We start from the raw sequence: 27,867 nt of genomic DNA on the forward strand, positions 1-27,867 counted from the left end.
CATGAGGCAGCATAATCCTTGGGCGCTGGCACTGAAGAAGAGCGTCGCCCTTCAAGCGGGGCGACAACTGTCAGTTGGCGTCGCACCTATTTCGGGCAGGAGCGGCGCTGGTGTGACTGCATCATCGACCAATAAGGCACTGCTTGCGGTGGCACCCATGCCTTCGATGGGACAAGTGGGCACAGGGGCTCGAGGGACGCCTTTGGAGGTCACTGAGTAGCTAGCGACTGAGGCAATACCGCTACCAGCGATGGGGCGGATGGAGCTGCCGTCCACACTCGTGGTGCCGATAGCCAGGGGGGCGACATGGTCGGTCGACGCCCTACCAATGTAGGTAGAGGTGGTGGTGGCTATGACAGGTGGGCCACAGCCAAACACAAATGTAGTTTTGTCCGAGGCAGTAGCGTAACCCATGCCACCAACGGCCCAAGCAACGACGCCCAACATGGGCCAGATAGAGGGGGGCATAGCCGAGGGGTCTCTGGGCATTGTGGCGGTGGTAGAGAGGATCGGTGGGGAATCATCCTTGGCCCTAATGTCAGGAGGTAGCCACTTGCCCATGCGGGGTGAACCCTGCTCCGATGGACAAATCCAAAGGACTTGGCGTCGACGCTCTTCACCCTCGATGATGCCGCAGAGAGCATGGAGCGGGAGAGTCCCAATGTGGGAATCATGTCCATGCTCGAAGCTCTAGACCATGCCTAGGGCGCCTTGTCCGATGTTGTCGTTCCTACAGGCGGGGTACTTGCTTGATCCTGTTTCTCGCTTTTTCCTTTCTCTATATATTTTTGTATTCTGACCATCATCTTCTTTCAGTTCCTTATTGCTTGTAGCCAGGGGAAGTCGTGGTTCCTTCATGAGTAGAAGGGAACCTGGGACTACCTTGTCAAGGAGGCATGGCTATGCGGGGAGGTGATGGCCTAGCTTGCTACTGCCTAGTAGAGGGTGGCTGAGCTGACTCTCCTCGCCAAGGAGGTGAACAGTCTCTGATTATGGGTGGCCGAGGCCCGTCATCATGCAGACAAGGCCTAGAGGGCATTCAAGGCCCTATCAGTGAGATCATGGGAGGATGAGGAGGAGGCCGCCAAGGTCAGGAGGGAGCGATACAAGCTACTCCAAAAGGACACCAAGACCATCGGCGAATCCTTAACCTTCTGGCCAAGGTTGAGAAGGAGCCAGAGCTGAAGCTGGGAGCCAAGGAGAAGCTCAGAGCCCTAGAGAAGAAGGCGAATCTAGATGCTATGGCGGTTGCCCAGCTACGCAAGGAGTAGGATGACCTACTCCAAACCACAGAGAGGCTCCACTTAGAGCATGGTGTGGCTCACAAGGAGAGTGACCAGGCCCTCCGAGAGCACGATGACGTGCAGCAGAAGATTGGCTCCCTCTAGGCCAAGCTTGGAACGGCGACAACCTAGATGCTAGAGGCCAAGGGTGTCTCTACTAGGTTGGCCATGGACCTCACCGAGGTGAGGAAGAACCTTCAGATAGAGAGCGATGAACTTAGTGTCCTGAGTGCTGCCCTTGGAGTGGTCTACGATGACCTAGAGGTGGTGCAGTCGGAGGGGACCAGTTCGCTCGTGGCCCGTGCTGTCGAGATCATGGCGTGGGTGCGCTAGCTCAAAAGGAATGCCCTTCATGCTAGGGTCCATCAATCCTTCATGATTGCTCATTCTCATTATGGGGACAGCATCGACCTAGAGACGATGGGCCTTGGCTTCATGCCTAGCTACGACGCCTATGAGCTGGATGAGATAGAGATGGCGGTGGCTCCCCTTTTGCAGGATCTAGCAGACAAAATAGAAGACATAGTTCTCCCCCAGAGGGGTTAGTTAGTCAGATAGGTCGAGTAATCATTCACATAGTAAGCAAACAAACTCTGACCATTCTGTACTATCGGACAAACTTATCATTTTGTTTTGTTTGACTGAGTTTGTTTTTCCTCCCTTTTTATGTGTGAAAAGGAGTTCATGTGTTCTGACCCTTCCATTTGTTAAGACCATAGGGCCCAAGGTGTAGGAGGGAAACTCTGATCACGCTGGTGAGCAAGAGTGCCGTAGCCATAGGGGCATAGGTTTCTCATAGTTCAACCAGCCATGGTCAATCATTCATTTCCGTAGACCTTGCCACTTAAGTTTCAACATGAGGGAGAGGTTGGGCGCGGCAACTATTTTAGAAAGGGTGTATTTATAACCTAATCAGCCCCTGAGTGAGATCCGACCCCTTGCCATTGTTGGGGTCTGGTGTCACTAAAGATCGAGGAGAGGATAGTGAAATTAGTAGGAGAAAATGTCTCTTGTTTTCATATGTACCCCCTCTCTAGGATCTGAGCTATCATTCTGCGACCGCGCGTTCGGTCTCCTTGTGAGTCCAACTTTACTCGAGCCCTCGCACATAGTGGGGATGTGATCAAGGGTCGACATGACTTTGTGATTGTCACCCCATCCATGGTTCTACAATTAGAGGGGTTGAGCTAACATCACTTGCCTCAATGGCTTGAGTGACGTGCTCGATGAGCTTGCTAACGAGCATGCTCGAGGGAAATCTGAGTCCATCAGTCGCAATGGGCTCAGCAAAGCCCTCATGTGGCATTCCACTACTCCTTAACCTACTTTCCAACATATGCCCCTTAATGGGGATTTTATGGGCTCAACTGGGAGTTAGGATCAAACAAGAAGGTTGAGATGACCCTGTCTGCTTCTAGGCGGGTTGAGCGAAGGCCGCTGGGGTCATCTGTATTTTCTCCCCTAGCTCTTGTTAAACATGAGGCAGCCTCAGGCCCTCCATGGGCTGGCCTTTGAACCCTAGTCTCTTGATTTAGGGTTGGGTGGCTCGAGCCCCCAAGCCCCATGGGGCTCGATAGGGGTCAGTCGTGTTTCATGCATCACCCCGTCCTCAGTTTCCACAACTGGAGGTGACTTGTTGCTTGTCTATGACCGCATGTTTGGTCTCTTTGCGATGCTGAGCCCCCGAGCCCCTGCATGTAGCAAGGGTCCGGTCAGGGGGTTAGTTCATCTTGTGATCATCGTCCCTCATGCGTCCATTCGCTAGAACAAAGGGGTTGAGCCGTGCCGTGCTTTCCTCACTAGACAGAGCATGGTGCTCGGTGAGTTGTTAATGGGCTTGTTCGAGTGGAGCCCCAGCATCCCCTTCATGGGGGCTCGATTCGAGGTCAGCTGGTGATTGACTCTAGGTTCTTGGTGGCTGGTCCATATAGTTCTCAGATCCGTTCGACCGGTCTGAGGGCTCGATGCCTTTCTTTGGGAAAAAACCATGGACCATCCATCATCCAAGACACAAAACGAGGGTTGGGACGCCCGTGGCGCTTCACGTGACTTGGGTATTGGCCGCTAGTGGGACTGTCCTTAACCTCCCCTCACTCTAGGGTGCCCTGGAGCGGCCACGAACCCATAGGTGGGCCAGCCTTCGAACTCCTGAATGTTAATGGGTTGTGGGAGCATTTTTAGCTCTGTATCCCACTTACCTACGGTGGCCCGTAGCCTTTGAAGGTGAACCGTTGCTTGGTGGATCCTTCACGGGGAAGATTTGGGTAGGTGTGCGCTCATCTCTTAGCAACTTCCTAGAGCCATTCGATCGACCTGGGCACATGACTTATTTCGATGGTAAGAGTGATGGGTTCAGGGAGCGCTTACTAGACATGATCGAGCGGGATCTAGGTCCGTCGTTCATGATGGGGTCAGCATAACCCATGTGGGGCGTCCTGTTGCTCCCTATCCATTTCCCTACAGTGGCCAAGCCGTCTGATCGACTTGTGTTACCTATTGAGACAAGACTTTCCTACAGAGATAGAGGATGAGGATATCCTGCGCAAGAATTTAGTTAGGCAGATAAGCCATGTGGAGAACATGTAATAAATGGACAAGCTCTTAAACTTCATTATAGCAAACAACTTTTTAGCTCCTCTCCTCTTTTTTGTATAAAAAGGTTAGTGCATTCCAACCCTTTTTGTTGTTAATGCCATAAAAGCTCGAGATGCGGGTGAGCCAATTCTGATCGCGCTGGTGAGCAAAGATGTCATAGCCGCTGGGGCACAGATTTCCTAAAGCCTGACCAGTTATACTTAGAGCTTGTTCCCACAAACCTAGCTCATAGGTCTTAACGCGAAAGCGGGTCGAGCACTGAAAATGTTTGCTAGGAGGATAGACTTTTAAACATGTACTGGCCCTTTCCATGGCTAAGGCCCAAAAAAGCCAAGGGTGTAGAAAAGAAACTCTAATTACGCTGGTGAGCAAAGGTGTCGTAGCCACTAGGGCGTAGGTTTCTCTTAGTCCAACTAGTTTTACTCAGGGTTTATTTCTACAAATTTCGCTTCTAGGTATCAATCATGAGAAAGGGTCAGACGTAGAGATTATCTACCAAACAGATATGCTCTTATTAGTCCCCGAGTGAGGCCTGACCCCCTCCTGTTTGCTTGGGTCGGGTGTCACAAAAGATTAGGGAGTTCGACAGTGAAACTGATAATAAGAGAAAGTGTGTGTTTATTAAGGGAAAAGTGACATAGCTGCTTAATGTTCCAGGCATTGATGAAGACCTTGTCACTGATGGTTTTGAGCTTGTAGGTGCCTAGCTAGAACATCTTTGTGACAATGTACAGTCTCCCCTACAGCGGGGAGAGCTTGCGGTGGTCCTTGCTACTTTGGACGAGGCGGAGCACTAGGTCCCCGACATCAAAGGCTCGACCCTACACTCGATGGCTATGGTACCGGTGCAACGCTCACTAGTACTGGGCCGAGCAAAGGAGGGCAACATCTTGTGCTTCATCTAGCTGGGCTCCATCCTATGCTCCCCCTTGTTAGAGCTTTTGGACAAGAACCGCTTCAAAAGAACATAGTCCTTATATAGGTGCTTGACGGGGAAAGCATGGTTTGGGCATGGCCCTTCAAGCAGCTTCTCAAAGTGGCTTGAGGTGCCCTCCATAGGCTTCTGGCCCCCCATGTAGTTGGTGTTGGCCACTAGCGAGCTCCCGCGCCGCTGCTTGTTCTTCCTTTTATTGGGAGGCTTGGAGGCACCTTCATCGGCGTCCTTGTCCTGCTTTGCCTTGCCCTTGAGTGTGTGTCGACCAAAGGCCTAAGGTCCCATCAAGTCAAGGCTCAGGCTTTGGTCCTCACCGCTATCATAGTGTCCACCACAACATGGATGGTAGCCATGGCTAGCCCCCACCTTCACATCGCCGTAGGCACGCCTGTGGGCGTTGAGGGTGTCATGGGCATCGTAGTGGAGGCCGAGACGCTCATGCACCAGAGCCACGGTGCTTGGTCCACTACCCTGTTGGGCCTAATGGACCGGTACGTCCTTGTCAGGTTGTTCTGAGGGTGCTTTGCGTCTATGAGCATCGAGGGTGTCACGCACGTCGTGGTGGAGCTCGAGACGCTCGTGCACCATAATTGTGGTTGTGACCTTCCATAGTCGAAGCTAAGGAGCTGGTTGCTTCTAGGGGCATAGGCCTCTGGTGTAGGTAGCTGTAGCTCCTCAGGTGCCTTAGTGATTGTGTCGAGGCCAGTGAAGAGGAGGGGTTGTGTGGCAGCAGAAAGCCACACCAACTCTCCCTACGTTGTGATGATGAAATCCAAGTTCCTAAAGCCCACGTGCACGCCCAGGACCTAGCTGACGTTGTGATTAGCCATCCGAGGCCTAGTGTTGATGTTGAGACACGCAAAAGCCCCTACTAGGCACGTTAACTATCGGTGTTTTGAGTAAGCACCAATGAGTAAATTTGTATATTGCACATCTGGCTCAGATGGTGTGCTAAGAAGACACCAGGTTTATACTGGTTCGAGCAGAATGTCCCTATGTCCTATTCTTGGCTGCTGCTAGTATTACTTAACACTAAAAGTTCATAGTAGGGGTTCCAAACGAGCGAGAGAGGGACAAGTACCAAGTCTCTAGTGATGTGTTGTTCATGATGAGGTGTGGTGAACCAATGCTGTGTGATGCCCTTATTCGATGTATCGGTCCTCCTCTCATGAGATGCCCTGCTTTTCCTTTTATAGGACAAGGGAAAGCATGGGTTACAATGGGGGAAAAAGAACGAGGCCAAGGAAGTCTTTAGGGTCACCGAACCTTCCTTTTCCTCCGTGCGGGCCCCACTAACACAATAGGCGGTGATAGGGATAGCTCTACGTTGGTCGCCTATCTTCTGACAATACCATGCCTTGGCATTGTCAGCGAGTCATAACGTCCTACTCTACCTCGACAGGCGGCACGGCTGACCAGCATGCTGATCAGCAGCCGTACATGGAGTGGGCAGCATAGTGATCACGCGTCCATCACTGTGGGCAATGTGAGTTCCCTGGAATGGCATGTCATGGGGATGGGTTGTGTTGAGATGTGACCGCTCCCTGCATGATGCCAGAAGTTTGACCTTGGGTCGTACTTTATGGCCCGTAGTGGTTGGCGGCGACGTGAGCTCCCATTAGGAACCACGTCTGTCGCACCCAATTTTGCATAGCAAATCAAGTACTCATATATGTGCGCCCAGGATGTCTAAACACACATATACCATCAAATTATAATAATATCAAAGTAAAGTACTTAATTACATCACATATCTCATCATACTGTTATCACATAGTCTTGCTCATTAGCAATATTATTACACAAAGCGAAAAACTAGCCCAAACTGCCACAAGGACTCCAACTGGTGAACATCAATCTAGTAGTCCTAGACATCCTCTAGAAACTCCTCATATATGTTATCTGTTACCCATCTAATATTTTCATTGAATGTAAAACAAGTGTAAGCTCACCATGCTTAGCAAGTATATCAAAGGGATCTATGAGGCTCAAAGGCATGACACAGTTTGACTATGGTTCACAATTTTAGTTGTTCAAGTTTTAGCATCCTGAATCACTACTTTAGTGAATAATCCTAACCCAAGTGGTAATAGTGAATAATCAAGATTATATCCATTTCCCAACCATCCATAGTAACCACTAATCATGAAGGATCTAGATCGCTCATATCCGTGAGAACGGCTATCGGGTTCATAAACCCAGGGTCCCTCACGGATCGGCTTCCCGACGAAGGCTTAGCCCAAGCAGACGACACGCAACACATGAGTCGTCCCAAGTATCTAAGCAATAGGCTAGAAGGGCGATCCAATCACCGATCGAAAGGTCTGGTCGAGGAGGACTGGCACCCATTTTCTGACTTCGGCCCACCATTCCGACCGGAGCACTCGCTTCGATCTCCAGCCCGCCTCTAGACAGCCTCTGTCGCAGAACCAACCAATTTATAAGAGCACAAGTACAATGGCAGCCCACAAGTGGTCGCACAGTCATACTTGAGCCCATATAAACCCAGTAGTCTATCGAGTACCACGACGGGTCTCGATAAATGATACACAACAACCAAGATCGTACATGATTCAACATACATGTCACATATTACATAAAGTTCATAGATACATCTCCATCATCAGAGTATGAAACAAAGTTATTACAAACCAAGTTTGAGAGATAATAGCGGAAGCAAATTAAGTTTTAAAGTAGCATTTGCCAACATAGTTTAATACAATGCCAACATACGATCACAGTCCACAAAAGCATGTAGAGGGATTAATAAAGAAGCCTGCCCAAGGCTTACTCCTCATCCACAATGGGATAGAAGCAACTCTTGCAATAACCATGATATACTATGCCATCTACAACAATGGGAAATAAAACCCTGAGTACGAGAAGGTACTCAGCTAGACTTACCCATCATAAACCAGAAATAAAATGACTCCAAGGATCATGCAAGGCTATATAAGTGGAGATAGCTTGACAACATTTTGCATAAAAAGCGATTACTCAGTTATACAATTATAATTCTATATCAAGTTAATTATGACTATCCATCTCAAAATTAGCAACTATCCTGTGCCAAACATGTTGTATATCATTTTAAGAGCATACAATAGTAACCATAGCAGGTATTGTAATTCCATGTTTATCCGAACCATCATATTCCATAATACAGTTCCTACGATGTTAGGGCTAGCCAAGTTTCTCACTATCCGGGAGAGACGGTGATTCGAATTGATTTCAACCAGCTAGTAATTTATTCCTAATATAAACCCAGACATACGTGCGCCAAGGTAGTCTTAGGTCACCTTTGGTACAACTCAAGTACACATTTCGCGGGTTCGCCCAGCGCCGCACAATCAGGGACAACCAAATGTCAGGACGTTCAGGCCCAGCCTGCCCTTGGGTTCAGTCCGGCTACCCGCACATCCTTACTACCATCTAGAATGCGCACTCTTACTAAGTGGGACCCGGCTTGAGTTGAGCTACTCGGCTTCACAGTCAGAATGAGTTATCTGGCCAGCTAAGTGATAGGCATGCGTTCAATCTTGTCAGAAGTGCCAACAACGGTATGATCCTTAATCGGAATAGACAGAATCACATGAGTCAACCAACCATAGACTCCGTCCGACCTCAATTTACATAACCTCATGGTTATTTTCCACGATAGCAAATATAGCCAACCGTTCTTCAGTATCCACCTATATGTCACAGGTGACAGGAAATCACCCGACTTCTACCAGTCTAAGCATGGCTAAGCATATATTCGATCCTAGACCTACATAGGGTTAAAGGTAGTATTTCTAGACAAGGAAATCATATGCATCAAGTGGTTCCAACCAACTCTTATAACCTAATGCATCAATCATAAAGGACTTGTAACACCCAAAATTCTACTACAAATTAGCAATTAAATTCTTGCCCTATTTATACATTTTCTAGGTATTTCTAACATAGGCCAAATAATAAATATTGTATAAATAAAATAAACTATAAGTTTAGAAACTTGTTTGTTGCATTCATGCCGAATCATATGGTTTTTGATTGAGTGTAGGGCTAGATGATTTGAAATCAAATTCAAAGCTTATTTGAATTTGGCTTAAAATGGAAATGGAGAAAATAGAATTGGAAAAAAAGAAGATTTGAGTTGAAAAGAATTTATCTTCTCTTTTTTTTCAGCCCAACCGAACCAGGCCGGCCTTCTTCCTCCCCCTTCCTGGCCTGCCTTGCCCAGCATCGGCCCACTTGGCGGCTGCCCCGCACCCCGCGTGGCCTAGCTTGTCGCCCGTGCGCGCATCAGCTTGGCCGGCCTTCATCGCCGAGCCACCGCCCGCTCCCTCTCTCACTGCGCAACTAGACCAGCCCACCGGCGCAGCCCACCTCGGCACCACGGCCCGCAACGCCCACGCCGCCGCTCCCTTCCTTCTCTCTCCCGCTACACAGCTGGTCCCGCCTATTAGCAGCATGCGCCTGTCATCTTCTTTCCTTTCTTCCTCGATGCTCTTTCCTTTTCTCTGCCCGTCAATGGCGTGGCTCCGAATGGAAGGCCACCGGCGTCCGTATGGAAGGCACCGAAACTGCCCCACTCCCCTTCCTTGTATGCTGCAGCCACCCGCCTATAAAGGCTGAGCCCCCCCTCTACCCTTCTCCATCCCCTGCTCGCTGCCATGAGCCACCGCCATCGGCTAATCCCTCCGCCCGAGCACGTAACTCGACGCTGACGTGCCTAGGAGATCCACCGTGACTCACCGAAGCCATAGGTACCTTCACTTCGTAATTTTGGCCTCATTTTCCTCAGATTCTCGCTCACCCGTGCGCCTTTCTCTCTCTCCAGTCGCCATCACCGTCGATGACTTGCTTCGGAGGTCTTCTAGACGCTATGACCACCACCGTCAACCTCACGGTGAGCTCCTCCGCCTTCCTGTGCCATCCATTCGTTGTTTGGCGCTCTAGAACGTCATTTCTGCAAGCACTGAATCACCAGCCATGGCACCGCCACCATGTGCTTCTTCCCCAGCGATCCCTCCATGCCTACAAACCAGCGCCGTCGGATCTGCTTTGATCGGTTGAGATTAGATTATACCGGTTTGGTCCATAGCGAGCCATGGACCCGGCGCACCATGCCTGCGTCAGCACTGGTCCATGCCATGTGGTGCACCGAGCGAACCATAGTGCGCCACATGTCAGATGAGTCAGCAGCAGGGTCAACCGTAGTCAAAGCCACACCTATTTTACAAAATAGCCCCTCAGTTTTTAGTGAATCAACCCGCAGTCCTGGTTAGTTCAAAATAATTATTTTTGGTCCTGATTTTATTCGTTTAGAACCCTGTCATTTCTAGAAATAGTATGCCCAATCCAAAATACATTTAAATTCAGATTTTTAATTATTTTAATTCAAATTCGAGTTCAAATATTTATAGGAATGCCACTGGATCTTATTTCATGCATAACTTTCACGTTTTAAGTCTGATTTGAGTGATTCTTTCGCTCATGTGTTCGTAGCAATGCGTAGAGTAGATCTATAAGCTTTTCAACATATGTTTTCACTATTTGGTGTACTGTTCTAATGGAGTTCTATCTTGTATGCATGTAATGATTAGAATGATGCTTGATTTATGATTGGATCACGATTAGAGGGTGAGCCATTTGAGGTGACTGAGGACCCCCAGCAGGATCAGTAGTACTTCCAAGACGACTTTGAGGAAGGCAAGTGTACCAAAGGCCCCTTGTTACCAATGAACTACTACCACTTACATTCATGCATGTGTTTAATTTGAATTGCCTCTAAGGACTTTACCTAGATGAATCTTGTACCACATATCCTTGATACCTGGGTTTATTGGGTAGGCATTTTGGATAGATGCTACAGCGCTTAACATGAAGTAATTGTTAAACATGTTTAAAGACTATATGCAATGTGATAAAATGGAACTTTTTAGCAACAGATAGGGGCTAGAGTATAGGGTTGAGTACTCTAGTGCCTCTCCATAAGGACTTAATCCTGAAGTGGCAACCCAGGAGGGACTACAACCCCGAGTGTCAAATGGCTCTGACTTTAACCTATTATCTAGATTGTACTAGCTCATCTGTAGCTCTAGTAAGGGGTAAGAGGGTATCTTTCCTTTTTCTGTTAGGGTGTGCACCGTGCTACGATGCCCACGTGTGCCATTCCTTTGTAGCTATGACCTGTTAGTGCAACTAGCTAAGGGTTTCATAGTGAAACTCTACCACACTTCCTAGGAAGAGGTGTAGTGGGTCTCGCGAACCCCGGCATTGGGAATCATGGCTTGGTGGGTAAAGATGTACAATTTATGCAGAAATAATTAACCTGTTATAACAGCCGTGTTCATGGATACGAGCGGTCTGGATCCTTCGAGATTAGTGGTTACTATGGATGATGGATGGATGGGTTATGAGATAAAGCTTGATGATGCTTTAATACCACTTGGGAATTGGGACTGTTCATTAAAGTAGTAATTCAGGTTGCTAAAAAATTGATCAACTAAAATTGCGAACCGCAGTCAAATAGTGTCAAGCCTATTTGAGCCTCATAGATCCCTTTGTTATACTTACTAAGCATGGTGAGCTTACACTTGCTTTACATCCAATGAAAATCCCGGATGGGTAACAAATAATGGATATGAAGAGTTTTTGGAGGATGTCTAGGACTACTAGGGAGACGTTCACCAGTTGGAGTCCCTGTGGCAGTTGGGCTAGTTATTCCGCTGTGATTGTAATAATTTTGCCTTCGAGCAAACTTTGTATTTAACTTTATGATGAGATATGCGATGTAATAAGTACTTTACTTTGATACTATTGCAATTTGTGATATATGTGTGTGTTTGGACATCCTGGGCGCATATATATGAGTACTTAGTTTTGCTTTGCAAAATTGGGTGCGACAAATTGGTATCAGAGCTATAACTGACTGTAGGACGAACAACCTAGATAGAAATGGACGTTTCTAGGATTTCATTATCTTTGTTTTACTACTTTTACTTTGCTATAAATTTTTTTGCTTATATTCTATTCTTTATCTGTTGCCAAAAATTATTTTGTTCTAATACTCAACCTTTTCATTCTTGTAGATGGCCCATACCAAGCAGACCCTACGCAAGAGGACCATCCTGATGCCCACTAGGAGGACCAGGTTCACTTTGGGCAAGCGTGTCCCGGCACACCTTGTGGAGGCTCTAAGGAACCAAGAGGAGGAACCACCTGTGGAGGTGCCCATGGGGGAACCTTTGGAGGACTTGTTGGAGGATCCAATGGATGAAGAAATAGAAGAGGGACCCATTGAGATAGAGGAGTCTGAGGAAGATCCCAAGGAAGTATATGAACAAGGTGTCCAGGAGGGAGCTGGTGACCCCGATGATGGAGATGGTTCTGATAATTCTGATGCTGATGGAGGTGATGATGGTGGAGATGGTGGAGATGGTGGAGATGATGGAGACGGTGGAGACGATGGGGATGATGACAATGATGATGATCACAATGCACCATTGGCTCAGGGATGGACTGCGGAGATTCACTACGACTTGGAGGGTGATGGCTACTACCACCCTAGGCTTCTCGCATTTGTACATCGCTACCACCCCGGAGGCACTGTTCAGTACAGGACGGAGCATTGGACCCACTCTGACTACACCGACTTCTGGGAGATAGAAGTGTACATCCAAGAGGGGACTCGGGTGCGCTACATCCATGGTGCCACCACTGCATGGCTCACACATGCGGCCGTCATCAAGGATGCAGCTCGACAGGCGTTGATGGTCAACCACGACCGTCACTTCGACGACATCGTCTGGGAGGATGACCGCTATCTTCCCCATCGTCGGAGCGGACAGTCTACATGCAACATCGCTGCACCACTTGGAGAGGCAAACCTGAGGCTGAGGCCTACCCTGTTGTGCTTGGCTGAGACCCACACTGACTTGGATCAGGCCCTGGATGAGCTCGATGTCATGGAGAGGGCCTACATGCAGCTGGCTCGTGAGAACGCTACACTGAAGCAGCAGCTAGGAGGTCTAGATGTGGAAGATTCAGGAGTACCCGCTCAGTCGCCCCCGAGGACCAGAGGAGAGTCTAGAGACCCCAGCACCAGCACCAACATCGACCCGTACCCATAGGAGAGTCTTAAAAATATGTAATAAGCACGCGTAGCTACGCGAGAGAGTATTTAGTTTCTTTCTTTTAATGGTTGGACAAGTGTTAGTTGCATGGTTGGATGTTTATCATTATGAATAATGTTTGATTTGGATCTTTAATATGATTGTGATGACTTGTGGGCATGTCCACGGTCATTTAGTTAAGGTTAAGGTTTAAGGATATTATGAATAAATAGTTGGGTTTCGTTTTATCATGCTGTCCATTCTGTATCATTCGGAACAGTCTGTCTTTATCAGTTCATATCTCGTAATCTAGATACTCAAAGGTCATGAAATTTTTATGGAGATAAGTAGACTTCAACATCTTTCTTTTGGCTCTGGAATCACCTCAATAGCTATTATAAATTATGAGATACAGCTGTTGTAAGTTGAGGTTTCTGCGCTGTCAGGATTCCAGAACAGTACTGCTTATCATTTGTATTTGACTAAGTAAACGTCAGAATCTGAAAAAGTGTTCTAAACAAAAGTTGTAGAGAATTTCATAAGCTTTCCAGAAAGGTATGCTACGCAGTCATATGATAATCAGAGAGTAAGATATGCTCATTTTACAGCACAGCTATTATCCAACTTGCTGGAAAAGTTCAGAACAAATATCTTCTTGCATACCCTACATATATCTCTTGTCTACACCTACTTTTGTTACACCAGTATCTTGTAAGAGTTATATGCTTGGACATGTGAGACTTATATGATGCCTCTACCGATGGTGAACACCAGGAGGAACAACCAGGGAGGCGAGGAACCGCCGCCACCACCCCTAGTCACCATGGAGCAGCTGATGATGATGCAGACCCAGTTGCTTCAACAGATGGCCCAGAACATGCAGAACATGGGGCAAGGGAATGGGAATGCACTCCCTCATATCAGAGATAAGAGGGGAGAGTTTCTGAAAGGACACCCACCTGTATTCAAGCACTCTGCCGACCCACTCCAAGCTGATGATTGGCTACGTGCCATTGAGAGGCAACTGGAGATTGCCCAATGTGATGATAGGGAGAAAGTTTTATATGCTTCTAGACAGTTACAGGGAGCTGCACAGGATTGGTGGGACTCATTCGACTTCGGCCGCACTGAAGCTAATCCCATCACTTGGGCTGAGTTCCGCAGTGCCTTTCGCACTCACCATGTACCTGCAGGACTGATGAAGCTGAAGAAGAAGGAGTTCTTGGCTCTCAAGCAGGGGAGTATGACTGTTGCTAAATATCGTGACAAGTTTATACAATTGTCACGGTATGCACCTACTGAGGTAGACGAGGATGGAAAGAGGCAGGAGCTGTTTATGGAGGGCTTGAATGATGGTCTCTAGTACCAGCTGTTGTCCCATACCTTTGCTAACTTCCAGCAGCTGGTGGACAAAGCTTTAGTGATTGAGAACAAGCGCCCAAAAGAGGAAATTTCAAGGACAGCAATCCGGGAGCAACTCTCGCTTCCGTACCAACCCTCAACAAGCTCAACCTCAGCAGCGCTATCAAGGTCAAGCCAGTCCCAACCGCAACTAGCAGCAGCAGCGTGCATAGCAGCAGCAACAACAGTACAAGGCACCAGCTCAGCACCAGCAGCAACCCAACAATGTACCAGTGAGGAATAATGCCCCCAATGCTCCATAGAGGAATGGTGCACCAAAAGTGCCAAATGCAGTTAATGACAACAAGTGCTTCAATTGTGGAGAGCCAGGACATTACTCCAATAGATGCCCCAAGAAGACGGCTAACTCACAGCAGAACTACGTTCGGGGGAAAGGTGAACCATGTTACTACTGAAACAGCTCAGGAGGCACCGGATGTGGTGATTGGTACATTTCCGGTCAACTCAAACTCAGCTACAGTACCTTTTGATTCTGGTGCTTCGCATTCCTTCATAACATATACATTCATAAAGAAGCATGGTATTCCAGTAAGTGTTATGAAGAAACACATGTTAGTAAGCTCACCTAGTGGGGTAATAAAAGCAGAGTGAATATGCTTAGCTGCTAGTCTCAGCATAAGGGGGGTAGAATTTTAAGCAAATCTTGTAGTCATAAATTCCACTGGTATCGATGTCATCTTGGGTATGGATTGGCTAAGGTTGCAGAAAGTAGTTATTAATTGTGGTAATAGTTCTGTGAATCTTATCACTTCAACTAGAGAAGAAGTGGTGTATGTGGCAACTCAGTCAGCTGTAGAAATCTGTCGAGTTAATCAGTTGGAAGGCACAACCATAGAAGATATAAGGATAGTAAATGAGTACCCGGATGTCTTCCTTGAGGAATTGCTAGGTATGCCACCTGACCGAGACATCGAGTTTATAATTGAACTTTTACCTAGAACTGCACCTATAGCTAAGAGACCCTATAGAATGGGAGTGAATGAATTAGCAGAACTTAAGAAATAATTAAGGGAATTGTTAGACAAGGGTTATGTTCAACCTAGTTCATCACCTTGGGGTGCACCAGTACTGTTTGTAGAAAAGAAGGATGGTACACAAAGGATGTGCATAGACTACAGGTCACTTAATGAGGTCACAATTAAGAACAAGTACCCATTACCTAGAATTGATGACCTATTTGACCAATTGAAAGGGGCTTGTGTGTTTTCCAAGATTGACCTTCGATCTGGATACCATCACTTGAGGATAAGGCATACTGACATCCCCAAGACCGCCTTTGTGACCCGTTATGGACTGTATGAGTTCACAGTCATGTCTTTTGGTCTGACAAATGCACCTGCCTACTTCATGTATCTGATGAACAAAGTGTTCATGGAGTACCTTGACAAGTTTGTCGTCATGTTCATTGATGACATACTAGTGTATTCTAAGAATGAAGAAGAGCATGAAGAACATTTGAGATTGATGTTGCAGAAGCTTAGAGAACATCAACTTTATGCCAAGTTCAGCAAATGTGAGTTCTGGCTAAAAGAAGTATCTTTCCTTGGTCACATAATCTCTAATAGAGGAGTAGCAGTAGATCCCAAGAAGGTTAGAGATGTGTTGAGTTGGAAGCCACCTAAAGATGTTAGTGAGATTCAGAGTTTTCTGGGTATGGCTGGGTATTATAGGAGATTCATCAAGGGATTCTCTAAGTTAGCCAAGCCCATGACTGCGTTGTTAGAGAAGAATGCCAAATTTGTATGGACTAAACAATGCCAGGACAGTTTTGAGGAGTTAAAGAAGAGACTGACTTCTGCTCTAGTGCTCATCTTACCTGATCTCACCAAAAGTTTCTCTATCTATTGTGATGCCTCACGGCAAGGTCTAGGAGGTGTTCTTATGCAAGAAGGCAGAGTTGTTGCCTATGCATCCAGACAGCTGAGAAAACATGAGTTAAATTATCCGACTCATGATCTGTAATTGGCAGCTATGGTGCATGCTCTTAAGATTTGGAGGCACTACTTGATTGGTCATAAGTGTGAGATTTATACAGACCATAAGAGTCTAAAGTATATATTCATGTAGTCAAATCTGAATCTGAGGCAGCGTAGATGGCTCGAGTTAATCAAGGATTATGATTTGGATATCCACTATCACCCGGGAAAGGCTAATGTTGTAGCAGATGCCTTGAGTAGAAGGAGTTATGTGAACATGGCCTATACAACTCAACTACCTGAAGAGTTGTGTGAGGAGTTCAAATACTTGAATTTGGGTATTGTGGCCAACACCATGGAGTTAGAGGTGGAATCCACTCTGGAACAAGAGATTCGTAAGGGACAGCTGGGTGATGAGAGGATCAAGGATATTGTAGAGCGTATAGTGATTGGTAAAGCTCCAGGATTCCATATGGATGATCAAGGGACAGTATGGTTTGGTAAAAGGATTTGTGTGCCAGAAGTAAAATCTATTAGGGAGTCTATCTTGAGGGAAGCTCATGACTCAGTCTATTCCATACACCCAGGAAGTACTAAGATGTATCTTGATCTTAAAGAGAGATACTAGTGGTATGGACTAAAGAGAGATGTAGCTGAACATGTGGCTATATGTGATACGTGCCAAAGAGTGAAAGCAGAACATTAGAGGCTAGCAGGTTTACTACAGCCTATGAAGATACCCGAGTGGAAATGGGAAGAAGTTGGAATGGACTTTATAGTTGGATTACCCCATACATAAAGAGGATTTGACTCTATCTGGGTGATTGTTGACCAACTGACAAAAGTGGCCCATTTCATTCCGGTCAAGGTAACTTATTCGAGTGCAAAGTTAGCAGAGTTATATATGGAAAGGATTGTATGTTTACATGGTGTACCAAAAAAGATTGTTTTGGATAGGGGTACACAGTTCACATCACATTTTTGGTAGAAATTGCATGAGTCAATGGATACGAAGTTGAACTTTAGCTCAGCTTACCATCCTCAAACAGATGGACAGACTGAGAGAACAAATCAGATCTTAGAGGATATGCTAAGAGCTTATGCTCTGTAGTATGGGACAAGTTGGGATAAGAGTTTACCATATGCCAAATTCTCCTATAATAATAGCTACCAAAAGAGTCTTAAGATGGCACCGTTTGAGGCATTGTATGGCAGGAAGTGCAGAACACCATTGTTTTGGAATCAAATGGGGGAAAGCCAAGTCTTTGGACCAGATGTTTTGCAACTGGCAGAAAAACAAGTGCAAACAATAAGGCAAAACCTAAAGGTTGCACAGTCCCGACAGAAAAGCTATGCGGACACAAGAAGAAGAGATTTGGCATTTGAATTGGTGACTTTGTCTATCTCAAAGTTTCACCTATGAAAGGAGTAAAGAGATTCCATACCAAGGGAAAGTTGTCACCTAGGTATGTGGGACCATTCAAGATCATCAACAGGAGAGGAGAAGTTGCTTACCAGTTAGAATTACCGGAGCAGCTCTCAGGTGTTCATGATGTTTTCCATGTGTCACAACTTAAGAAATGTTTGAGAGTACCTGAGGAACAACTACCTTTGGAAGAATTGGATATCCAAGGGGATCTATCATACAAAGAATATCCAGTAAGAATCCTGGAAACAGCGAAGAGAATCACAAGGAGCAAAATAATAAGAATGTGCAAGGTTCAGTGGAACAGACACTCAGTGGATGAGGCAACTTGGGAAAGAGAGGAAGATCTGAGAACTGACTATCCCAATCTCTTTGAACCATCCGAATCTCGAGGACAAGATTCATCTTAAGGGGGGTAGGTTCGTAACACCCAAAATTCTACTACAAATTAGCAATTAAATTCTTACCCTATTTATACATTTTCTAGGTATTTCTAACATAGGCCAAATAATAAATATTGTATAAATAAAATAAACTATAAGTTTAGAAACTTGTTTGTTGCATTCATGCCAAATCATATGGTTTTTGATTGAGTGTAGGGCTAGATGATTTGAAATCAAATTCAAAGCTTATTTGAATTTGGCTTAAAAATGGAAATGGAGAAAATAGAATTGGAAAAAAAAAGAAGATTTGAGTTGAAATGAATTTATCTTCTCTTTTTTTCAGCCCAACCGAACCAGGCCAGCCTTCTTCCTCCCCCTTCCCGGCCTGCCTTGCCCGGCGTTGGCCCACTCGGCGGCTGCCCCGCACCGGCGCACTAGCCCGCACCCCGCGTGGCCCAGCTTGCCGCCCGCGCGCGCATCAGCTCGGCCGGCCTTCATCGCTGAGCCACCGCCCGCTCCCTCTCTCGCTGCGCAACTGGACCAGCCCACTAGCGCAGCCCACCTTGGCACCACGGCCTGCAATGCCCATGCCGCCGCTCCCTTCCTTCTCTCTCCCGCTACACAGCTGGTCCCGCCTGTCAGCCGCATGCGCCCGTTGTCTTCTTTCCTTTCTTCCCCGACGCTCTTTCCTTTTCTCTGCCCGTCAATGGCGCGGCTCTGAATGGAAGGCCACCAGTGTCCTTATGGAAGGCGCCAAAACTGCCCCACTCCCCTTCCTTGTACGCCGCAGCCGCCCACCTATAAAGGCCGAGCCCCCCCCCTCTGCTCGCTGCCGTGAGCCACCGCCGCTGGCTAATCCCTCCGCCCGAGCGTGTAACTCAACGCCAACGTGCCCAGGAGATCCACCGCGACCCACCAAAGCCGTAGGTACCTTCACTTCGCGATTTTGGCCTCATTTTCCTCGGATTCTCACTCACCCACGTGCCTTTCTCTCTCTCCAGTCGCCATCGCCATCGATGACTCACTTCGGAGGTCTTCCAGACGCTGCGACCACCACCGTTGACCTCGCGGTGAGCTCCTCCGCCTTCCCGTGCCATCCATTCGTTGTTTGGCGCTCTAGAACGTCATTTCTGCAAGCACTGAATTGCCGACCATGGCACCACCGCCATGTGCTTCTTCCCCGGTGATCCCTCCATGCCTGTGAACTAGCGCCGTCGGATCTGCTTTGATCGGTTGAGATTAGATTATACCGGTTTGGTCCACAGCGAGCCATGGACCCGGCGCACCATGCCTGCGTCAGCACTGGTCCATGCCTTGTGGTGCACCGAGTGAACCACAGTGCGCCACGTGTCAGATGAGTCAGCAGCAGGGTCAACCGTAGTCAAAGCCACGCCTATTTTACAAAATAGCCCCTAAATTTTTAGTGAATCAACCCGCAGTCCTGGTTAGTTCAAAATAATTATTTTTTGGTCCTGATTTTATTTGTTTAGAACCCTGTCATTTCCAGAAATAGTATGCCCAATCCAAAATACATTTAAATTCAGATTTTTAATTGTTTTAATTCAAATTTGAGTTCAAATATTTATAGGAATGCCACTGGATCTTATTTCATGCATAACTTTCACGTTTTAAGTCCGATTTGAGTGATTCTTTCGCTCATGTGTTCGTAGCAATGCGTAGAGTAGATCTGTAAGCTTTTCAACATATGTTTTCACTGTTTGGTGTACTGTTCTAATGGAGTTCTATCTTGTATGCATGTAATGATTGGAATGATGCTTGATTTATGATTGGATCACGATTAGAGGGTGAGCCATTTGAGGTGACTGAGGACCCCCAGCAGGATCAGTAATACTCCCAGGACAACTTTGAGGAAGGCAAGTGTACCAAAGGCCCCTTGTTACCTATGAACTACTACCACTTACATTCATGCATGTGTTTAATTTGAATTGCCTCTAAGGACTTTACCTAGATGAATCTTGTACCACATATCCTTGATACCTGGGTTTATTGGGTAGGCATTTTGGATAGATGTTGCAGCGCTTAACATGAAGTAATTGTTAAACATGTTTAAAGACTATATGCAATGTGATAAAATGGAACTTTTTAGCAATAGATAGGGGGCTGGAGTACGGGGTTGAGTACTCTAGTGCCTCTCCATAAGGACTTAATCCTAAAGCGTCAACCCAGGAGGGACTGTACAACCCCAAGTGTCAAATGGCTCTGACTTTAACCTATTATCTAGATTGTACTAGCTCGTCTGTAGCTCTAGTAAGGGGTAAGAGGGTATCTTTCCTTTTTCTGTTAGGGTGTGCACCGTGCTGCGATGCCCACGCGTGCCATTCCTTTGTAGCTACGACCTGTTAGTGCAACTAGTTAAGGGTTTCATAGTGAAACTCTGCCACACTTCCTAGGAAGAGGTGTAGTGGGTCTCGCGAACCCCGGCATTGGGAATCACGGCTTAGTGGGTAAAGATGTACAATTTCTGTAGAAATAATTAACCTGTTATAATAGCCGTGCTCACGGATACGAGCGGTCTGGATCCTTCGAGATTAGTGGTTACTGTGGATGATGGATGGATGGGTTATGAGATAAAGCTTGATGATGCTTTAATACCACTTGGGAATTGGGACTGTTTATTAAAGTAGTAATTCAGGTTGCTAAAAAATTGATCAACTAAAATTGCGAACCGCAGTCAAACAGTGTCAAGCCTATTTGAGCCTCATAGATCCCTTTGTTATACTTGCTAAGCATGGTGAGCTTACACTTGCTTTACATCCAATGAAAATCCCGGATGGGTAACAAATAATGGATATGAAGAGTTTCTGGAGGATGTCCAGGACTACTAGGGAGACGTTCACCAGTTGGAGTCCCTATGGCAGTTGGGCTAGTTATTCCGCTGTGATTGTAATAATTTTGCCTTCGAGCAAACTTTGTATTTAACTTTATGATGAGATATGCGATGTAATAAGTACTTTACTTTGATACTATTGCAATTTGTGATATATGTGTGTGTTTGGACATCCTGGGCGCACATATATGAGTACTTGGTTTTGCTTTGCAAAATTGGGTGTGACAGGACTCGAGTAATATTTTGTAAATACTGGGAGACTTAGAATGCTCCGGGGCATGCCTTTTAGAAAGGAAGTGGGGCGGTGGTCAGGGCACTCCGGAAGCTCTTCTAGGGTCTGCTTCTCACCTTCGGGAGCTACGGCTTGAGAAATCTCCTGCTGGTCCCCTTCCTCTCCTTCGTTGAACTCTAGCAACGTTATCTCCTCTGTCGATCCTAGATGCATGAGTATGGCATAAGAGATTGCGAATGCATACATGCTGACAAGTACAGTATGATGATACATGAGAAATGCATTCTTGTAAGTGCTCTTAATAGCATGGTGTTAAAGTAATAACAAGTGCATCATATTTTACTGAGTATGTGCATATCTCTTCTTGATTACTTAATCAAACACTTCAACAATTCATTTACTATACCACAAAACAGCAGCTATTTGTTTTACTCATAACTGAAGTTCTACTTATCCAAATGCTATGATCTTGGACTTTCTGGAAAGAATATAAAATTGTCTACAACTCTTATTTAATCACCAAAAGCTAATTCACAATCTATCTTAACCAAAACAGACAATCAATCTAGTACTGTCCAGAATTTCCAGAGAGCGAGCATTTCGGAATACTAATTTTAAACAGCTATAACTTCTAAACCCTTTGGCCTATTGTCCTGAAATTTTGACACAAGATATATGAAGAAGCTACCTACAACTTTGTTATTAAGCATTTTTACAGCAAACATCATTCTTACTATGCAACATACCAAACCGCAGAATCTGTCCAAAAACTCTTCTCACCCGAATTATAAAGCAACGATATTCCATATGATACTAGGACAACCTCCAATAAATTTCAAGAGTATTGGATTAATAAATAATTTATAAAAATTCACACAAGGATTACCTAATTATAAAAGGAAAATCTATAACTCAAAAACTATTCATTCACTGACCCTCAAATTTTTACCAGAGCTTATACTTATCATGAAAAGCTTACCATATAAATTTCATAATTTTTGGAGCACAGGAACTCTAGATATAAATTAAACAAGTTTGCATACATTTAAAAACACATTTCAAGTTTCATTTTAATTCTTCCAAAAACTCTATTACAAGTGCTAATATTATATTTTTCCTAAATACTACTCTTCACCAAGATCCTAACAAAATTTAAACCACCAAATTTGGATCTACCAAACTCCAGATATAATTTTTACAAAACAACATGAAATCTAGAATTAAATGAGCTATCCTACAACTCTATAGTCACTGACAGACGAGACCCGCTGGTCAGTTGACCCTACGTGTCAGCGAGACAGAACAGGGCAGGCGGTGCTGCTCAACGCTGCGTGGCCAGAGTTCATCACCGGCGAGTCCTCCAACAAAGACAAGTGGACCGACGTGTTCTACAGAGCAACGCGCGTCTAATGACCTAGGTGGTGGCAGTGTAGGTGTGGCGGAGTGTGCTCATCGCCGGCCATAGCGGCGCTGCTCTATGGTGAGTCGGCCATCACCGGCCACGGTGAAGCCAGCCGAGGAGCGCACAAGATCCATGGTGACCTAGTGACGCTATTTCTACTTCCTAAGCCCGACGAAAGGCTCCGGCAAGCTCTGGCCACGGCGCGGTGGTGCGGAGGTGAGAGCGCGGCGGTGCAGGTCGCCATGTTCTGCGCCGGTGAGACCACTAATGGCGGTAACACCATAACATGAGCTAACTCCCATCCTAACCAAGCCCTAATGCAATTAACCGGAAGCAACGCGCGCGTGAGCCAAGTGGTGGCGAGTTCACCGTGGAGGCGGACATGGTGGCCAAGATCTCCGGCTAGAGGGAAATGGCGAATACACCCTCATCGAAGCTCTTCTGACGCTATAAACACATCAAGGCGGTGGAGGTGGACGTGGCGTAGCTATGGGTGAGATGGAGGCAATGGCAGTGCGGTGGAGTGCATGCGAGGTGACGGCGGAGGTGGTGCTGCACTTGGCGGTGTTGCTTGGTTCCGTTGTGAGAGCAAGGGAGTGTGCTAGAGAGGGAGAGAGCGGGCGGGAGTGAGTGGAAATGGAGCATGGTGCAGTGTAGATAGCGGCTGTCAACGCACAGTGTCGAGGCCAGGTGTCGGCCAATGGTGGCCATGCAGCGGCCATGCTCTGTCCATGGTCGGCCATGACAGAGCATGGCGCGGCGTCCATCAGGGTCTAAACCCGAGCCTGATAGCGGGATTTGATGGAGCTCGATCTCCTAATCCGTGGAGCATTAGCGTGCACAAGCTAAATCAAAGTTGTAGCTCTAAGTACTAGCTACAATTCTTCTTAAGCGATCAAGACCCAATTCAAAATGGTTAGTGAGTAAAATCATCTCAAAGTTGGCTACATCGACACTATCAGTTAACTGACTTAGAAACATTTTGCTAAGTGTTGAAAATAGTGAATCATTGAATCTTGTGAGTCTATTTCAAGCATGTTAGGAGCTAAAGTAGTCTATGACCCAAAAATAAAAGTTGTTCCCCTTATCAAATACTACAACTTTGCTATAGTGACCACATCCATGCAAGGTCTCTATGATATAGTTCAAACTTGGTCAAACCCATTACATTCAAATGATGACTTGTACTAGAACTATGACTTAGTTACCAATTTAGCCCTAGCCATGAATACCAAATATGTTCATAATGACAACCTAAACATGTTTAAGCTATTGATAAGGTCAAACAAGCATTTCATACATTGGTTACACATAAAGCTTTCTAGGTCAACATGCATAGCATCACTTAAGTACTTGATCATGCAAAGTGATCTTCATAAACCTTGTTCCTCTAGTCATCCTAAGTATAGCTATGATGCTTAAGTGACTCACATCTACTATCTACATGTATTCACTCATGGTCATATGCATATAGACAAGGAAACATAAAATAACGAGCATGTTTCATATGTTTTAATCACATGTTTCAATTGTAAAAGCTTAATTATGAATGTGTGATGCTCATGCTCATGCAATGCAAGTCAAATTATGCAAGCTCAACACCTAGGGTGTTATAGCCCCTCCCCTTATAAAAATCTCATCCCGAGATTTGCAAGACCTACCATTCTTAGAAAAAGGTGGGATAAAGCTCTCGTAAATAATCCTCTCGTTCCCACGTAACATCTTGTTCACTGTGATTATTCCACACCACCTTATAGAACTTAATGATCTTACTCCATGTTACTCTTTCCATCTCTTCTAACACTCGGATTGGCTTTTCTTCATAGGTCAAATCCGATTGAAGCTTTATGTTGGTGGGTGCAATATCTTCTTTAGGTACACGAAGACATTTCTTCAACTGAGAAACAAGGAAGACATCAAATATTGTACTCATCTCTGGTGGAAGTTGTAACTTATAAGTGACATTCCCTTTCTATTCCAAAATCTTGTATGGCCCTACATACCTAGGCACAAGCTTCTTTTTCACTCCAAATCTCTTCACCCCTTTCATGGGTGATACTTTCAAGTATACATAGTCACCCACTTCAAAAGTCAGTGGTCTTCTTCTTCTATCAGCATAACTCTTTTGTCTTGATTGAGCTGCCTTCATATGCTATTGGATAATACGCACTTGCTCTTTAGCTTCAGTTACAAAGTCAATACCAAAGTATCTCCCTTCACCAGGCTCAATCCAATTCAACAGAGTTCTACATTTTCTATCATACAAGGCTTCAAACGGAGCCATCTTGATGCTTGCTTGATAACTATTGTTGTAGGAGAACTTAGCTAAAGGTAACCATTTCTCCCATGAATCTTTGGAAGATATAACACAAGCTCTTAGCAAATCTTCTAAGATCTGGTTCACTCGCTCAGTTTGTCCTAAAGTTTGTGGATGGTATGCTGAACTTCTGATCAATTTAGTTCCCAAAGCCTGGTGCAAGTGCTCCCAGAAATGGGCTATAAACTATGGTCCTCGATCTGAGATTATGGTCCTAGGTACTCCATGTAGTCTCATAATCTAAGAAACATACAGCTCAGCGTCCTTCCCCATGTGATACCTTATGTTCATAGGTATAAAATGTGCTGACTTAGTGAGACAATCTACAATGACCCATATTGAATCGTGACCTTGCTGTGTCATTGGAAGGCCTGTGATAAAGTCCATACTGATTTCTTCCCATTTCCAACCTAGAATAGGCAATGGCTGAAGTAATCTGGTAGATTTCATATGAACAGCTTTTACTCTACTACAGTTATCGCACCTAGCGACATAGGCTACGATCTCCTTCTTCATCTTAGTCCACCAAAAAAGGGTTTTCAAATCTTGATACATTTTGCTACTACCTAGATGGATAGATAATTTGGACGAATGAGCTTCCTCTAAAATTTGATTTCTAAGCTCACGGTCTTTTGGTACCACAAGTCGGTCCTCAAACCATAGCACACCTCTTTCATCTAATCTAAAATGTTTGGTTTCTTGCTCTTGCATCTTTCTCTTGATGTGAACTATGCCTACATCGATCTTCTACAGCTCTATGATTTTGCTCTCAAGTGAACAACTGATAGTGATATTGTGCAATACAACAGGATGTAACAAATTAAATCCATCTTCCAACAAAGCTTCCACAGTGTTGCAATGAGACTTCCGACTAAGTGCATCGGCTACAACATTGGCTTTCCCTGGATGGTAGTGCACTTCCAAATTGTAGTCCTTAATCAGCTCTCGCCATCTTCGCTATCTCATGTTCAGCTCTGGTTGGGTAAAGATGTACTTGAGACTTTTGTGGTTAGTATATATATGACATATATTGCCCAACAAATAATGTCTTCATATCTTTAGTGCATGAACAACTACTGCAAGTTCTAAATCATGCGTAGGGTAGTTGACTTCATGTTTTCTCAACTGTCGAGAAGCGTATGCAATAACTCTTCCTTCTTGCATGAGCACACACTCCAAACCTATACCCGATGCATCACAAAATACATCAAAAGGTTTCTCAATATCGGGATGTGCTAAAACAGGAGCTGTAGTTAACAAAGTCCTGAGGGTGTGAAAAGCTACTTCACATTCTGATGTCCAATTATACTTCTCATCTTTCTAAAGTAGCCTAGTCATGGGCTTAGCTATTTTGGAGAAATCCATAATGAAATGACGATAATATCCTGCTAACCCCAGAAAACTCTGAACTTCATTAACCGAAGTCAGGGCCTTCCAATCCATGACCTCTTGTACCTTCAATGGGTCTATAGAGATTCCATCTCTTGATAAGATATGACCTAAGAAAGGTACCTTGCTCAACCAAAATTCACACTTGCTAAACTTTGCATATAACTTATGCTCCCTCAATCTGGATAGAACAATCCTCAGATGTTCTGCATGATCTGCCTCATTCTCCGAATAAATCAATATATCATCGATAAACATGACCACGAACTTGTCAAGCTCGAGCATGAATACCGAATTCATCAAGTACATGAAGTAGGCAGGAGCATTCGTTAGTCCGAAAGACATAACCAAATACTCATATAAGCCATACCTAGTGGAGAAAGCAGTTTTAGGTATATCCTCTAGCTGATCTTTATCTAATGATAGCCTGATCTCAAGTCAATCTTGGAGAATACCTTTGCTTTTGCCAACTGATCGAACAAGATGTCGATGCGAGGCAACAGGTACTTGTTCTTGATGGTCATAGCAATGAGTGGCATGTAATCCACACACATTCTCAAGGATTTGTCCTTCTTCTTCACAAACAATGCTGGACATCCCCATGGAGATGAACTAGGTTGAATAAAACCTTTGTCCAATAGATCTTGTAGCTAAATTTTAAGTTCTGCTAACTCATTTGGTGGCATCCTATAAGGCCTTCTTGAGATAGGTGTCATACCTGGCACTAACTCAATCTTAAATTCCACATCCTTATCAGGTGGTAAACCTGGTAACTCATCTAGGAATACATCAGGAAACTCACAAACCACTGGGATATCACAAAGGGTAGTGGTTTGCATAGTACAAGCTAAGTGTTGGAGTTCAAAATTTTGGGAGAGTGGTACTAGAAAAGCATTTCCTCCCTTGGGTTCTCTTAACATAATAGTATGAGTGCTAGTGTCAATAAGAACACCATGATCCTTCATCCAATTCATGCCTAAGATTACACTTATGGATAACCTGGGCAATATTATCAAATCCGTTGTATACTCCCTCTCTAATATAGATATGAGCACGTTTCTGGCTATCTTATTTGTAGAAATAGTAGCCCTAGCTGAACTTATATTATAACCACCCTTGCTTACTTCAATGATTTTCTAATCATGTCTAGATGCAAATGCTTGACTCATAAATGAATGAGAAGCTCCTGAATCAAATAAAACAATACCAAGATGCTTGTTGACAAGAAACATACCAGTCGTGACAACTTCCCCTGTGGGCACTTCCTCAATAGTAGTATAGTGCACGTATCCCAGACATGCCCTTGAGTTTGCCTGCCTCTAATTGTTCTTATTCGGATTGCCATTCTTCTTAGGGTGGGGGCATTCCTTGGCCCAATGACCCACTTGATTGTAGTTGTAACAAGGTTGATTGCTCCTAGGTCCCGTGGAGCTTCCTTGACCGCCATTCCCTTTAGGTAAGGCAATAGTGAATGCCTTACGGAACACTTTCTAAGGCCTACCGTTCTGAGCTTTTAGGGGTGGAGGCCTGAACTTAGGTGTAGGTGGGTGGAACTGTGGCCTAGCTATGATAGGAGCTCTGGACTATGAAGATCTGGAGGCACCTACCTCAATTGCCC

Source organism: Miscanthus floridulus, chromosome 16 (genome assembly GCF_019320115.1).
Source record: "Miscanthus floridulus cultivar M001 chromosome 16, ASM1932011v1, whole genome shotgun sequence".
In the NCBI taxonomy this organism is placed as follows: domain Eukaryota; kingdom Viridiplantae; phylum Streptophyta; class Magnoliopsida; order Poales; family Poaceae; genus Miscanthus; species Miscanthus floridulus.